Below are 15915 nucleotides of genomic sequence, written 5' to 3'. Positions count from 1 at the left end.
CATTCTCCAGGCCAGATTTTACTGTAAATGCCTGAATAAACTGTTTATATAAACAATTTCTGCAAATCTGCACAGCGCCTGGATGCACTTGCTGCTGCTGAGAATTTGGAGCCAATGAGTAACCTGTGACAGAAGAGCAGCTTTTATTGTTGAAAACACCTGTGAAGGTGATGTAGGCAGGTGCTTTAAGCGCAACAGGTCTGGAGGCAGGTGAGGTCCCCTCAGCCCACTTGATCTTCCTGTGCACATGAGGATGTGGTTGCTGTTGCCTATAGCCTGGCGATGCTTCAAAGGAAACTCTCCTGTGTCGGGGTGTGGGGTGTTTGAGTAACTATGTCAGAGAACAAAGGGACAGTATTAAAGAGTGTAACTGAGGCTCCTTGTGGTGTAGAAAAGTGCAGAATGAAGCAAAGCCTTAAGGAAGCTGACTAAAAAAATTGTTCAAGTTTACTCAGCTCTTCCAACTCGTCAGAAGATGCCCGACTCCTCGGTGAGGTTTTTGCCCTGAATCAAGATCTTCTCAGACTGAGTCACCAGCAAATGTAACTAGTTGTGAGTAATTGCTGGAACCAACTGTGAATTTGGAGAATGAGCTTTGTCTTTTCTCTTAAAGTTTTGGTTTATGGGAAAAGGCATTGGTTTTGCTTCCCTGCTCTGGCATTCAGCACCATGTGTGGGTGGTGGTTTCTGCATGTGCTGCCTGGGGAGGGGGTGGTTTCTGACACTGCCAGACCATGCCCATTGCTCACTTTCTGTCTTGTTCTTCGGCTTCTGGACTGACTTCAGGCACCATCCAGCTCATATTGCTTTTAAAGAAGCTCTGCCTCATCAGTCTTATACAAATAAAATCCCCAAACCCTCAGGGACTGCATCACATTGTCTTCCATCCCCATGTGTTACCTGTGTGTGCTGTCCTCCTCTCTACTTCTGAGTTCTCATTAACTCAGGACTTCTTCATGGCTTTAGGAATAAGGTTCAGCTGCAGAAACAGCCCAGACCCCCAGCCTGGTCTTTTTATGCATCTCAACATCCTCACAGCAAACTAACAGGTGGCAATTTCAACCACTGCGACCCCTGATCTGCCTTTCCTGGAGACTCCTGTTTCTTCTCCATATCTGGGATGAGATACAGGGTGGCAGCACAGGACTTGAGTGGAATCAAAATTGCATTTTAATTGTAAACATTTGTCCAGAAATTAATGTTTCTGAACTAATGTTTCTCTCCAACCAATGTGTTCAGAAATAAATTACTCTTGCTAATTGATTTTTTTTCCCCTGTATAATGGTAGATGTACATGTAGAAAATCAACACACACAACTGAAAATCCCCCTTTCAGCAGGTATCCATGTAATCACTCAACTGACGTGTTTGCTTGTCCTCTGGCAGTTATCACCTCTGAGTCACATGACTGTCTGGAGGCAGTTAATTTTTCTAATTTTTGCTCCTTGAGCTGAATTAAATGTTGAAAAATCACTAGAAACAGATTTCCATGGCTAATAAGTTTGCTTATGCTCCCAACTTAGTGTACTCAGAGTGGAATGTTATTGATGGCTTCCTCCCTTGGAGGAAAGGTATATTTGATGTCGTCACACCTCTGAGTTTGGCAATTCCACCATGTGTCCCGCTGTGTAAAACAGCTTTGAGCAACATCCAAGGGCCTTTTAGCAGCTGATTACAGTGTAGGTGCTTGGCTCCAAAGCCCTGGTCTCCCCTGTGCAAAACCAGCTGCCTGAAAACCCCAGAAACCTGACATAGAGAACTGACAGCCTGAGTGAGTGGGAGCAGAGTAAAAAAATAAGTGTAAAATAAGTTGTAAAACTGAAAAGCTGTGATTCATTGCCTCTCATATAAGACAGGTGAGATCCTGCCCTGTTGCAAACCAGGTCTCAAAGGTGACAATGGATTTCAGTTGCTTTAGGAGGGTGAAAGCAAGTCCTGCATGTAGCTGGTGTGTAAAGCAGTGTTGAAGGGGAGCTGAAGGGTCAGTGTCCTGCACAGGAGCATTCCCCACCTCCCTTAGCTGTTTTGGGTGCCCTACCTAGCTCTGCATGAAGCTCTCATGCCGGTGCAGAAGAGTTTTCTGTAGGAAATGGTCAAAATGCAACACCTATGCCCCATTTTGCAGTTTGCAGATGCTGAAGGTAAGGCAGGGAAGTCCGACTGGAGAGGGAGCAGAGTCAAAAGGAGCAAACTGGCTTGGAAAAGGAGGAATAGCAGCTCCTGGGGAGCTGAGCAGATGGCTTGGACCTTCCAAAGGGGCTTGTGGAAAAAAAGACCCCACCAGAATGGCATCTGACCAGTGCAATTTGGAAAGCAGTGCTTGCATGTGAGGAAGTCAGTGGTTTAGGTGAGCTGGGTTTAACTGCTTGTGTGATGGAGAAGGTTACAAGATGTTTGGGGCTCTTTGTGAAAGGTGCTGTGAAGCCCAGCAGTTAAGAGGTTGCTGAAGGCATGCTTAGGTGGAATGGAGCATTGGATGACATGGTTATTTTTAGTGGCTGCCTCAGGGTCAAATTCTACCCATATGAGATTTGTAAGTGACCATGAGCTTACAGGACTCTGCTTTCACCAGGAGTGGCTACAGAAGCACAGCTTCTGGCTCCTTTGAAAGCTGGGGATTGCATGAAGCACACTCCTAGTTATTGATCTGAGTTCTGAGCATGTGAAATGTTGAAATCCAGGACTGTGGAGGAAGCTGAGACCACAACCCAGTGCAGCTCAGGGTGAGTGTTCCAGCTTTCTGGTGGCCAAAGGCTGGGAGGGTTTGCAAACTGGGCTGCCCATGGTTCTGACAGTGGTCCAGTATCCCGGGCTGTCTGTGGGAAGGATCAACCTCTTCCAAGTGCATGGCAACACCTCACACTGTCCATGATGCTCCAAGACAGCTTTGTTTCATACAGCTTTGTCTCTCCACACCTGCAGTAACAGCCCGTGACAAGCCCTAACAGCCATTTAGTGCTGTACAGTGGTTTCCTCATCTTGTTTTGACCTCTCTTACTATCAGCCTGAACAGACAAAAATAATCAAGGTTGGCTCAAAAGTAATTTTGCCTTAGAGCTTCTCTTGAGGAGCAGATAATTTGGGGGTTTTGGTGGTTTGTTGTTGAGTTTAGGTGGTTTCTGTGAGTTTTTTGTTTGTTTTGTTTGTTTGTTTTTTGTTTGTTTGGTTTTTTGTTTGGTTTGGTTTTTCTGTTGTTGTTGTTTTTCTTTTTTTGGGGGGGGTTGCTGGTTTGTTGTTGTTTTTAATAAAGTTGTATAACAAAGGATTTCATTGTTCCAGTAGTAACAAATGCAATCTGCTTGCAATAACTAATGCCACTACTAATGGAGGATTGGAATTTTGCCTTAATTATATCATTGAGACACTTTTCATGCATTTAATTTTTTTTTGTAAAATGACAGCTAAGCTCTCCTGCCTCACATTTCCCATTTCCTTATTCAATTACTTCACATGCAGGAGCAACCTGCTAATAATGGCCTTTCACAGCTCTTGCTTTCCAGGGGAAATCAAGTGGGTTTTGGTTAGATATGTTGATGCATTTCAGGTTAGCAAAGTTTTTCTGTGCTGTTTATCAATGTTAGTGGTGAGCAGATGCACTGAACTCTCTCCTCTTCCTTGCTGGCCTGGATTTCATGAAAAACAGGAGGGGGGTAAGTGTCAAGACAGGTCTGGGAAGAAGAAGGTTGGAAATCAATCTGCAGGGCTTATTGTGTGCCCTGCTGCACCAGTGGGAGGTTAAGTTTGGGTAAAATATGCCATGTCAGGCCTGAAGGTAGGAGTCTTGTGGTCAGGGACTTCAGCCTCAGAAGGGATGTTGTATTGATCCAGGGATTCACTAGCAGAAGCACCTGATTGTTGATCACATGAAATCCAGCTGCTGGAGAAGAGCTGGCAGCTCCAAACACATCCATCCCTTGCCACAGGGAACAGACAGAGCTAAGCTATGAGAAACAGGATAGCACCTTCTTCCGTGTATCCCCCAGGTCCTGATAGTGTGTCCATACAGGATATCATGTTCAGAGTGAGATGCTTTTACAGGAAGGCCTGGGAGATCTGCCTCTTTCCTGGTTCATTTTAGTGTGGTAGTGCCAGTTCGTTACCTGTGATGGTGCTGACCTATGGGAGCAAGTCACTGGTGAGAGATGGAGCTGCAACTCTGGACCTTTTCATGGAGCAGCACCAGCCAGGAGGTTCAGGGTTTCCCTCCTGCACACGATTAAAGTTCCCTGCTTGCTCTTTGAAATTAAGTCAGCTTGTGTCTTTGTAAGGCCAGAGCCAGTCACCCACAGTGAGATGAGCCTTCTGGCAAGGCATCTAGGAGGCCTGTGAATCAGTGTGGTCCAAAATAGGACCTAGGGCCGTTGGCAATGGTGACGTATGTGAATTTGTTTTGGATGAGTAAATGCAGTTTTCACTGGACAGGAATCTGTAGTTATGTCTGCAATTCCCAGCTGCTCACAGGGATGGGAGTGGTGTGTACTCTCCACTTTGCGCCTCAGGGTGAGGGTGGTTAGGAAATGGGGCACTCTCTGGCTGCAGTAATCACTACAGAAATATTGTTAAGTTGCCTTGAGGGGCAGGTGGATATTTGCTTGTCTTTAGTATCGCTGCTGGATTTTAGATTATCAAACTTCCCCAAAGGCCTCTCAAGTTGTTACTGCAGTTTGTGTTGCAAAGGCAGGAGCCCACATTGTTATACATGGTATGTAACAAGAAGCAGGTAAAACAAGTGGAGAAATGCAAGTGGATCTGAGGGACAGACAGGGAACTTCCATGCCAGGCGACAGACACAGCAGACAGCAACTGGTAAATACTTCAAAAACCTTTCCAAGTTGTTACTGCAACACTGACCATGGGAAGCATTTGGGAGAGGCTTTTGTTCTCAAGACTACAACCATGCTGCTGAATAGACAAGTCCCTCACCTCAATTGGTTGTGCTCATTATTTGGAATCTGGTGGGGATGAAGTCAGTTGCCTCTTTCTTTCTCTTCTTTCCTCCCATCTTTTCTTGGTAGAGTGGAAGCTTGGCTAAGGCACCAATCTTACGGGTTTTGCCCCAACAGTGTCCTGGGGGATCTGCAGAAGAGGCACAGGAACCTTTTGGGCTCTGCAGATCCACAGTCACCAGAAATGAGTCCTGCATTAGAAGTGTCCTGCTGAATAGGCTGCACATCTGCTTCCCTACTGGGCTGCTAGAAGCCTTGAGCAAGGAGCTTCATGGGTATCTTTCTCACATAATTTGAAAGTGATGGAAGATATTCACCTGCTATGTCCTAGTCACTCAAAGCTCATGGGGGATCATAATTATGCCTATAGCTACTCCTCTATAGGTACAGTTACCATCTATTAAAAATGGTTTCAAGCCTCTAGAACACTAGTGCACCATGACCTGCATCTGCTGGAACAGGGTCTACACTGTATTGTCAAGCTCTGGAAGTCACTAACCTTTGTGTTGTTCCTTGTATAAAATAATTGCCTGTGTTTCTACATAAAAACAGACTGCAGAGGGCTTTAGGGGCTGCTTGTTGGAAGGAAAATGAGAAGGTTGTCAATCCGTGTTACACAAACTGCAGAGAAAAAGTCTTGAATTCTGATCAAGCTCCAAGCAGTCAGTTAATGACCCTGCAGCAGGTATTGTTCTGAGATTTATTTTTTGTTACACCAGGCTTTGGGTAACACTCAAAAGAAATTTGTCTTTTTGATTATTGATACTTTCTATTAGGCAAAAAACAGTTCCCTCCTGGCTCTCCTTGGGTTAGAGACCACTGACTACTCTGCAATTTTTTTATGCTTTCCTTGAGTTTCTGATGCTGGATTTATCTTTAATGTTTCTGGTCAGGAGGGGGGAGGCTGGGTCTGCCCTGTGACAGGGTGAAAGGAGATGGAAAAACCTCTGACATCCTATTCCTTCCCACCCTTCAGGGTGAAGTCTGAGACACCAAGCAATGTTGGCTCTGTATAGGGATGAGACATTATGAAAATACAGATCTGTGTCAGAAAAAAAGAAGCCAAAATTAACCAGAACTTCCTTCTGTCATCAGATAAGTTGCACTTGCTTTCAGCTCCTTCCTACTGACACATGGGCAAATGGCAGCCTGAGACATGAGAGAAACACTAGATACGAAAAAGATCTAAATAAGAGGTGTGAGGAGCAGTCACTTCCACCATTTAAAGTAGTGCAATATCATCTCGTGTCTTTCTACCAGGCAGCTGAATTTCCAGTTCAATTTTGTTTACAGATTCTGTTCCTAAAATGTTTTTGTCGATAAATGCTTTTTCCCCTGCCCCACCCTCCCCTTGCTGTGATTTTTTTAGTAACAAATTTATGTTATCTTTTCTTTCAGGTTGTCTAACAAATATTGAAACAAAACTGAGCACTATTAATTGTTCTCACAATAAGCCCACAACAAAATTTATCAATGTGGCAATAACAGTGATGTTTGTATTCCCATGTCTTGAAATACTTTGATCGGAAACGACAACATTGTAACTGAAAATGATGGTAATTGCCTCACTGCAAAGGTGTTTTGTTGCTACACTCAATCTCTTCTTTGAAACCAGCCATGAACAGAAGTCACCACAAGCAACAATAAACTAAAAATTCATTTTCCTAGAGATGGTTGCACTGCATCTGTTGTGTGGGAAATAACTCAGATTTTTGTTTGGTTTGGGATTTCAAAATGACTTATGGATGGGAAATTTCAAAGCAATACCATCAGGAAAAATCAACTGCTTCTATTTAGCTGAATTTTAAATCTTATATGATAATATGAGTCTTTTGAATGCAGGGTGAGTATGTATATTTATGTATGTGCACCTTGAGATCAATATTAATGTGGAAACAAGACACTTACTGTATCAAAATGAGAAGGAAACATCAACATACTTCTTCACACTTTCCTACTGAAAATTGCCAAATCTTATATGTTGGTAAACTGTGGGAAACATATTCAGTTGGGTTTGATCAAGTTGATCACTGCCTGAGCCTGAGAGAACGGGGTTCCCTCCTGCAGCCAGGACCCTCAGCATCCCTCACACCTCCCCTGTGCTCGAGGTCCATGGCAGGGGTTTCGTGAGGTCTCTTGCTCAGCCCCAGCAAATTTTTGGTTGCTTGGTCCAGCGTAGGTTTAAATTTAAGTTCTTAAACTGCATTCACAGATCTGCCCTGGAAAATAATACAGGACAGGGAAAGGATGTTTTGGATTGTACATTCTATTATTTTTATTTTGTTTTTCTTTCCTCATTTCAAGTAACACCGCCCTCTCGTCTTACTGCAGCACCAGTGGGTGGGATACCTGCCCCAGCTCCTCCTTTCCAGTAGGGACAGGGACCTCCTGGGGAGGACACATCAAGCTGCAGCTCTGGAGAGCATGTCCAGTGAGAGCAAAAACCAAATGAGTATTTTGGACAACTCCAACCCAGATTTGGGCACTAGGGAGGCAGGCAAGAGCTTTGAGGGCAAGGTGGCTCCTCACAGCTGGACTTGAGGAGGGACACCTGGTTTCAGGGTGGGGTCCAGCACCAGCTCCATGCAGACTTTTAACACCTTTTCCTTAGATCATTATTTCACCTTAATCTATTAAAATGAGTCCCTTATGAACTACTTTCTGATGTCCTTATTAACCAAGGATTAAATAATTGTTAATTAAGCAGCCCAGGCTACTTATTAATTCAACTTGTTAATTAAATATAGGAAGCTAATGAGGCAGCTTGTTGATTGAGTTGTTGGAGGGAGGTGAGGGTATGGAGGAGGATCTCTGCCCAGTTCCTGTGGCAAAGGCAGGAATGTGCCCCCTTATGAAGCCAGGGTCATGGGAGCTTCCTGAGCTGGGTTGTGCAGTCACACCTTGGGAGAAGCTTTATTTGTGTTTATTGTTGTTGTCAGCTCCAAGCAACCCATCAAGAAGAGACTCCAGGACTTGCAGGCCAATATTTCAGTGTTTCATACAGGGCTAAGCTGTGTAAACACTGGGGCAGGACAATGGGATGAAGGTAAGGAGGGTGACTTGGTGGTGTGGGAGGTGGGAGGCAGTGATGGCCTCTTGCTTTTGGCAGCTTTAATGAGAATCACAAATGGGTGCTCCTCCAAATGACTTTTGCCCAAGACAAGAATGATCTGCATTTTATAGACAATAACTAGAGCAAGAGATAAACAGGAGTCTTCTGTTTTGCAGGAACCTTTGCAGCAAGCAAAAGCCACAGTGTCAGTTTCTGGTAAGTCAGAGCTACCTGTGGTCTGCCCCAGCTTTGCTCCTTCTGTTTGCAGGATCAGGCCAGGACCCATTAGAAGATGGAGCTGAGCTGTGCTCCTGGGTCTTCCTGGAGCTGTGAACACAAGATCCTTCAGTGCTAAAGCTCACTGAGAGAGCCTCATGCAAGCATCTCACTGCACAAGAGCATCAGGCAGTCGGAACTGATACGGCATTTTCAGGATGTTTTCTCTGAGAAGTTTGCTGATGGGCCATTTCTTGTTGCCAACAAGTCTCCAACATCACTGGTTTGTTCCACTGCTAATGCCATTCCCCAGGCAAGCTGAATAAAACCACTTCTAATCACTTCTGAAAGTTTCTGAAACGAACTGGAGCTAATGAGGAAAACACACAGCTTTAGAAACAGAAGTGCATTCCCTGAAGTCAACAGCCTAGAAAAAATTTTTTTGAATATTCATTTCTACTGAGATTTTCTATCGCTATAATTAATTTGTCACAAATACACTGACAAAGCATTTCTGGTGGAATGATGAAGGCTACAGGCAGAGGTTTACTTAACTAGCTATCAAATAACTTAAAACTCTTAAAGCGTTACTGGCATGATCCTGCTTTCGTCAGAGATTGCTACTTGGCTTTGAAGACAGCTAAAGTTATTGAAAAATTGTTATATGGATTTATTTTTAGTTAATTCAGTCCTCTTCTGGTGTATGGGTGTATTATCCATGGACATTTTGACAAGCACTGGGCTTTTTTTTTTTCTCTTAATGGAAAAACAAGAACAAAACCTTTAAAGCACCCACAGAGTTCTTCAGGGTTCAGTTCTGCTGGTTTTCCCCTTCCTTTTTGCAGTAATGTCTGAGTCTTTGGGATGCTTACCCAACAGGAAAGATGTCCGACAGCAGCCGAAGAGCAAATTGATGCTGAGTGTCTCAAATGACTGACACATAATGACACCTGCCTTGTTAGATCAGCTCACTGCTCCCAGCCAGGCAGTGGTCAGCTAGGGAAAAGAAGGTCTTCAAGGATTCTTTGTAGTCTTTCTACCTTCAGAGTAATTGCTGCATGACTCATGGACAAGACATCCTTGCAGGACCCAGTGACTGACTCAAATCAGTGGAATAAATTTTTTTTTTTTTTGATGGGAAAAGGATTAGATCTGATTCTGTGACCATTACTCACCCCAAGTTGCACTAGTTCAATAAGTCTCTTCATGTAAGTAAGGCTCCGGTGACGTGAGTAATGGTGGCAGGTTCTGGCCCTGAGTTATTACATGAAACCATCTCAAGTGCAGGAGAAAGCTGCATGACTCAGATCTAGCTTTAAAAAGAAAAGTTTTAAATCCCAAGTTATGATGTGCCATTTGGCTCCTGCTGAAGTTGGTCTAAAAAGGCTGTGCTGAATAATAAAAAAGATCAAGCTTTTGATGTTAAGTTGCATGTTCAAGCATAAAATCCAGTCTTGATGATGCAGCTTAGCCTGGCTTATTTCACTCAGGCGAAGACACTAAACAAGAACCTTACACTATTTTTCACTTAGAGGAAATGTCTGTGCATTTAAAAAAAATAAAAATTGACAGATAAGTAATTAGGAAACATCTGGCCAAACTGAAAGCAACAGAAGTGATTCCAATCAAAGGTGGTTCATTGAGAGCTTTTCATCTTGACTCCAAGAGAAATGGCAAACTTAGCACTTAAAAAAATTTCCAGCTTTCTGATGAAGTGTTAAAAAGTCAGGGAAAAATGAATATACATCCACCCAGCACAAGGGGCTAAGTGGAGGAGGAGAGAAAATCCTGGGCTGTGGATATGCAGAGGTGTGTGCCAAGGGGCCAGAGCCAGGGCCAGTGTTTCAACTCTGTCATGGTGTTTTCATCCAATTCCAGCAGCCCTGTGGCTGCAAGGGTGACATGTTGCAGAGGGCAATCACCAAATGGTGCTGTGGCTGCCTTGGGTGTCCTTGTACATTCTAACAGTATCTTCTGCACCAGGTGCTCCACCTGCGTCTACCTACATGGGCACCACAGGACAGGCTGAGCTACACAGGAGGTTTGTGGCTGTTCTGCATGAGCTGGCTGGGAGGTCAGTGCAGTCCTCACAGCCCTTGTCTCCTTCCTCCTTTTCAAAAGCTTCATTGGAGCCATGCACAGAGTAATGGAATATTCTTATCTGGGATTTTGGGTGAGCGATGCTGCTTTTCAGTAGGCTCTGTTTCACTTGGCATGATGTTTTGAAAATCTTTCCCCACATTTAGTGAATGCTGGTGGCTTGGAGTATCCATTAGAGAAATACCAGAATTGTGTGGACACTTCCCTCAGCTCGTTGCTTTGGAAGGACTTCGATGTGCTCCTTAAGAGGGGATGTTTTCTCATGATGTTCTGGCAGTTGAAGTGCCTCACAGAAATGGTCCTGCAGGCTTTTTACAATTTCAAACAAGTTTCATTTGACTTTTTTGGGCAAAGTTTGAGAGATATATTTTTCTCCAAACTGGCATGTTTGCACATGTTCATCCTCTTCAGCTGCCATGGCCCTTCCTCCACGGCATTTGCATGTGGTATCTCAGCAGGGTGAACTGTACAGCCATGTCTCAGCTTTGCAGGCACTTAGAATCAAAGCCTGGTGTTGGTGGGGGCTGTTGCATCTTTAAACTGCCCATTTTAATATTTTTAACACACCAGACTAAAAGCCCAGAGCAGAACTCACTGCATCTCGATGCATCCAGCTGCAGACGTGAGCTGTGCCAAGGAGGGGCTGGAGAAGGGATGGGAGTGGTGAGTGCTGGCTGTGTGTCTTCACCTCCCTGCCCAGGAAAGGAGCAGGGGGAAGGAGAGGATCAGTGCTCCAGCACAGCAGCCATTTTAAGCTGCCTCTTGCACAGCTGGAAATCATTGCGATAGCATCAGCTGCCAAGGAGAGTTATGAGATTTGGCAGGATTGGGAGGGAAAGAGGTAGCAGCTACATCATTTGTGAATTGTAAGTGCTTCAAAGACACAGTGAGGGGCCCTGACTCACCAGCGAGTGCCAGCATGGGTCCTGCTGCCCTGTGCCTGGCACAGCCAGGGCTGCCCAGCCCCATGGTGGGACGGAGCAGGACCTGCACCCACCTCGTGGTGGCACCCGGAGGAGCAGGAGGCTCCCTGCAGGGTGAAGGGCACCTGCACATCTTCAACTGCTCCTGCAGCTTGTTGGCCCACCAGTGTGTCCGCAGGCAGGTTCAGCTGGAACACCTTTCAACTGGGAGGGATTTATTATTGAGTAAGGAAATAAGTGCTCTGCAGCCTCACCTCAAAAAACCTCCTTAAAGCAAGAATAGAAAGCGTACGATATATTCCTCTCCAAATTAGTTGCTATTATTTTGATTAAAACACATTATCATATAAATATTTGATTAAGAATGCAATTAAATCTTTCTTGCTCATGAACTGTGACAACTTTAAAGTCTAACCTTTTATAGCTTGGCACCACATCATTATTTTGCTCATTAGCGACGTTTAATAATTCGATCTCATAATACGCTTTGCCATTTGAAACCTGCCTCTGTGTGCCAAGTTAAAATCGATGCTGTTAGTTATTTGTGCCACTGCAGATAATTAAACAAAAATTAAAAGCAATTTAACCTTGCAGTCTGGCTTTGGATAGACAAATTTTTGAGAGAGGGAGCACATCATGGAACACAAGTGAATGGGGGCTCTTCTGCCATTGGCTGTGCTGGTGCAAAGCCAGCCAGGAGCAGAGTGGGAAAGTGCAGGTGTCTCCTGGGGTGCCACAGAGGCTCCTGTAATTCAGAAAGTCCCTTTCCCCCATGTAAAGCTGCTGGGCATGGCAAATGGAGCAAGCAGACTTTCTGTGGACTCTGATACAACATGGTGAAATGGTGAGTAGTTGAGTCTTTGGTGTGTGGGAAGGGGAAGCAGAGCAGCTCGAGCTGAGGCTTCCGAGGGGTCACATCTGAGGGGAGCAATCTCCCACTCCCTTGGGACACATCTCCCTGGGGTCTGGGTGCTGCCCTCCTGCCCTGGCCCCTTCTGTGTGCTCCAGGCTGTTACTATTGGATGGCAAGGTGTATTGCCAGCTCCTCCTGTCCCTCAGCAGGATTAGGCCCTTGCAGGCTGTCTAGAGGCAGAAGGTTGCCACTGTTTCTCCCAGCTCACTCCAAACAGCCAGAGCCCACTTTCCTAATTTAAACCCCACACAAAAGCTTGCCTTACATGGTCACGGATGCTATTTTTAGGTTTGCCAATTAATCCAGCTCCGTTTGAGCTGGATTAGAAATCACATACCCTCTTAATTATAGGTGTATACACTCCAGACTGGCAGCTGTTTTGACATTCTCAGCTGGGAAATTTGCCCTCAGCAGCCGCCCCCTCCCTGAGCTGCAGCAGGCTCTGGGCACGGGGCTGCTGCCTTCGTGCCGGCTGCTGCCTGGCAGGGTGCCTGCTGCTGGACGCCTGCCCCGGGACACAGGTGCCAGTGATGAGCTGAGATGGCCAGCTTCCCTCTTTTTCCTTCCTTCCTTCCTTCCTTCCTTCCTTCCTTCCTTCCTTCCTTCCTTCCTTCCTTCCTTCCTTCCTTCCTTCCTTCCTTCCTTCCTTCCTTCCTTCCTTCCTTCCTTCCTGCCTGGATCCCCTTTAATTTCCTGCTCCCTGAATCAGCTCCTCAGACTATACCTGATTGAAACCCCTCCCTGCTGAAAACTGCACCCCAGGACCATCTCCACCAGGAGCTCAGCATCCTGCCCTGGCAGAGGTGATGATTCCTGTGCCACAGGCAGTGGCTGTGCAGGGCAGGGGCTGATACCACCCCCTGACTCACCCCCCTGCCACCCCCCTCTGCCCATGCCCCCCCAGTCATGCACTCTGGCTGGCAGGCAGCTAAAACATCCCCTTACAGGGGAAAAATCCCTCCTTTTTACAACCCACTCGAATCACTCCATGCCCTCCTTCCCTCCTTGTTTATGTTGAGGTCTGGCATGCTCCATCTCCTGGGACAGCTCATCAAGCAGGCACAGGCACCCAGAGTAATTTTCCATTGAAGCTGCAGCCATATACGTTTACTCATCATATTTTCCACTGCCCATCAGGGAAAAAAGAGGTTAGTGCTGGGAGTGCCAGCATCACTCTCAGAGAGGGAGAGGTTTACTGCTACATTGGTGCATCCAGCTGATGCCTTTAAGCAAAGACTTTCCCAGGTGCAGGAGAGGTGGTGGGTGCTGCAAGAAGATCCTCCTTCCCCAGAGCTGCCCCAGGAGATGCTTTATGAAGCCATGGGCCACAATGAGTGATGAGGAAAGGAATGAGCTAATTTCTCATCAGCTCATCAACTTCACAGGGCAAAGGGGCCAGCTCTCCCAGTTGACAGTGACATTCTGGGGGTGCCAGAGGAGGTCTGGACCACCACTCCTGATGGTAGGCACAGAGCCAGGCACATACTGCTTCTCAACTGAGAGCTGGAAGGAAAACATGTGAGGATTTCCCAGGCTTTGCTGCTGGTGGTCAGAGCAGCAATGCCCTGGCAGAGCATCAATCCCACCTCTGACTTTACAGAGCTCCTTGGAGGAAACACATGTCTGGCAAGGGTCAAGAAGGGGAAAGTGAAGGTACCTGATTTTATGGGCCTTGGAAACTTGTAAAAGCTTTGTTGGAGTTCTGGGGGAAAGCTTTGAGTCCATCTTGGCCCAAACCACTGGCTCCAGGATGTGGGGGTGCCTCCTCTCCCTGACTTGCTGCAAATGTTTTTGGTGAGTCCAATGTTTTCTTGCCCTGAATGTCCACCAGAGCAAATGGGAGGTGGTTACCAGAGCCTGGGTGCAATAAGCCCTGAGACCCTGCTCCCTGTTATGGGTCATCCTGCCCTCACAAGCCCCTGTTCTGCTGGGTGGTGGAGCCAGCAAGAGCAGCAGCTTTTGGTGTCTGCCAGAGTGACTCACAGGACAGCAATCCTGCCCATCCCCACCTGGCTGCTGCTGAGTGAGGACAGATCTGTGCTGGGTTCCTGAGGTTGGTGTGCCACCCTCCCTAAACCTCCCTGCAGCATGACACCGAAAGCACCACCCGGAGACTGCTGTCAGGTATCTGTGAATCAGCCCAGGGTGTGAGGGGTTGTCACAGTGCCCTGTGTCCCCATGCCCAGGGTTGCCCCACCTGCAGAGACATGAATGATAGGGTGGCAAACCAGAGGCTCAAACCTTCCTGCCCCCTATTGTCCCTGGGTCCCTGGTGGCTGCCTTCCAAGGTGCCACTGCTGTCAGTTGCAGTGTGGTTATGGCACTGAGATCTCACCTTGGTTTGAGCAGTGGTGTCTGAATGACACAGCCCAAGACTAGGCAGACCTCCTGTCCCTTGGTGAGATTAGAAGTTGAGACTGGTCCTGCAAAGGGATTTACCTGGGTACAAAGGCAATTGCTCATCAAAGTAGCAAATGCTCTGGGTCCCTGTTGAAGACCCTGTAATGTCATGAGCATCTTTGGACGTGTTGCTTCCACACATCCTATAACCATGTATTTCCCTTCAGGCTCTGAATTGATTAGCTGCTGCAGGGCTGTACACAGCCATGACCTGTGGGCCTCAGCCCCACTCCTCCACAGTGCCCCCCTGCTGTGTGCTGCCTGGGAAGGGGACACGGAGGAGGGAACATGGGGACCTCCTTCCTGCACATAGTCCATGGCCACTCTCTGCTAAGACTAATGATAAAATCAAGAAAGGGAAGAAAATTTACAAATCTCAGCAGTGGGAACTGAACAGAGACCTGCTGACTTCATCTCACCATGCTGACCAGCAATGGCCAGTTCCAATCGGGGCCGTCACCAGGAGAGCAGAGCTTGGGTGCTGCTCATGGCACCCAGAGCCATCCAGACCCCTCTCATCTCCTGCCAACACAGTGAAGAAACCCCCCGTGAGGTGAGAGAGGCCCTGCCAGCTCTCCCCAATGCCTTCAAGTTCTCGCAATAGCCAGCAGGAACTGCAATTAACGTCTGCTGCAATTTCTTCATTATCATAATGACAGTGCTCAGCAAAATATACGGGAGACGTTGATGGTGACACCCAGATGCTGGAACCATATGATGCCACATGGAAAATCATGGTGTGGTATAAAAACTAGGCTTTTATATGGTACAGCTGCCTCTGCATAATGCCCTTGTAATTTATCAGTGTACAGCATCTGGTTCTTTGCTGTCATTCTTCGACTTTCAGACAACCATAATCTCAAGTGTCTTAATAATAACACAGACCTGCCAGACAGGGGAGGAGGGAGGATGGGAAGGGGGTGGTGAACAAAATTACTCCTTTTGTGCTGTTCATCCCAAATTAGAGGGGAAAAGCAGAAAAAGGATAAGTCCAGTGGGGACTGGGAATGCTGGAGAAACAGGAAGGGTGAGGGATGCTGGAGGAGGGGCCGGGCCTGTACAGCAGGTCCTGGAGGACCCTGCCAGGGGGTTACATTGTAGAGGCCATGGTTTTGGTATCCAGGCTTGGAGGAGGTTCTAGGCATTGGCTTACTGGGGTGAATTTCCCTTTGCAGGTTTAATGAAAACCATTTGGCCAGGCCTGCAACCTGAGTGCAAGCGCAGCGGTGCAGCCTCGGCTCAGCACAGGGTGGCACGATGGCAGAGCTCGCTGGGGCTCAGCCCAGGGTCCTGCACCGGCTGCCCAGGAAAATAATGCTACAAGAGTTTGAGGCAGGAGCTTTTGTCTTTCGAGCTCTCAGCCAC

At 46.7% G+C, this 15915-nt stretch overlaps 1 long non-coding RNA gene across 1 annotated transcript; it reads left to right on the top strand.

The window, feature by feature from the left end:
• The first annotated feature begins 2547 nt into the window (after positions 1-2547).
• LOC127391046 (uncharacterized) lies at positions 2548-11830 on the top strand. Its single transcript, XR_007890998.1, has 2 exons — positions 2548-2723; positions 5923-11830. It is a non-coding gene; the product is annotated as an uncharacterized LOC127391046 (long non-coding RNA).
• Positions 11831-15915: the final 4085 nt, after the last annotated feature.

This window comes from Apus apus, chromosome 15 (assembly GCF_020740795.1).
Source record: "Apus apus isolate bApuApu2 chromosome 15, bApuApu2.pri.cur, whole genome shotgun sequence".
Classification (NCBI taxonomy): domain Eukaryota; kingdom Metazoa; phylum Chordata; class Aves; order Apodiformes; family Apodidae; genus Apus; species Apus apus.
The sequence above is the reverse complement of the archived record's forward strand: the minus strand, read 5'-3'. Positions and strand labels throughout refer to the sequence as shown.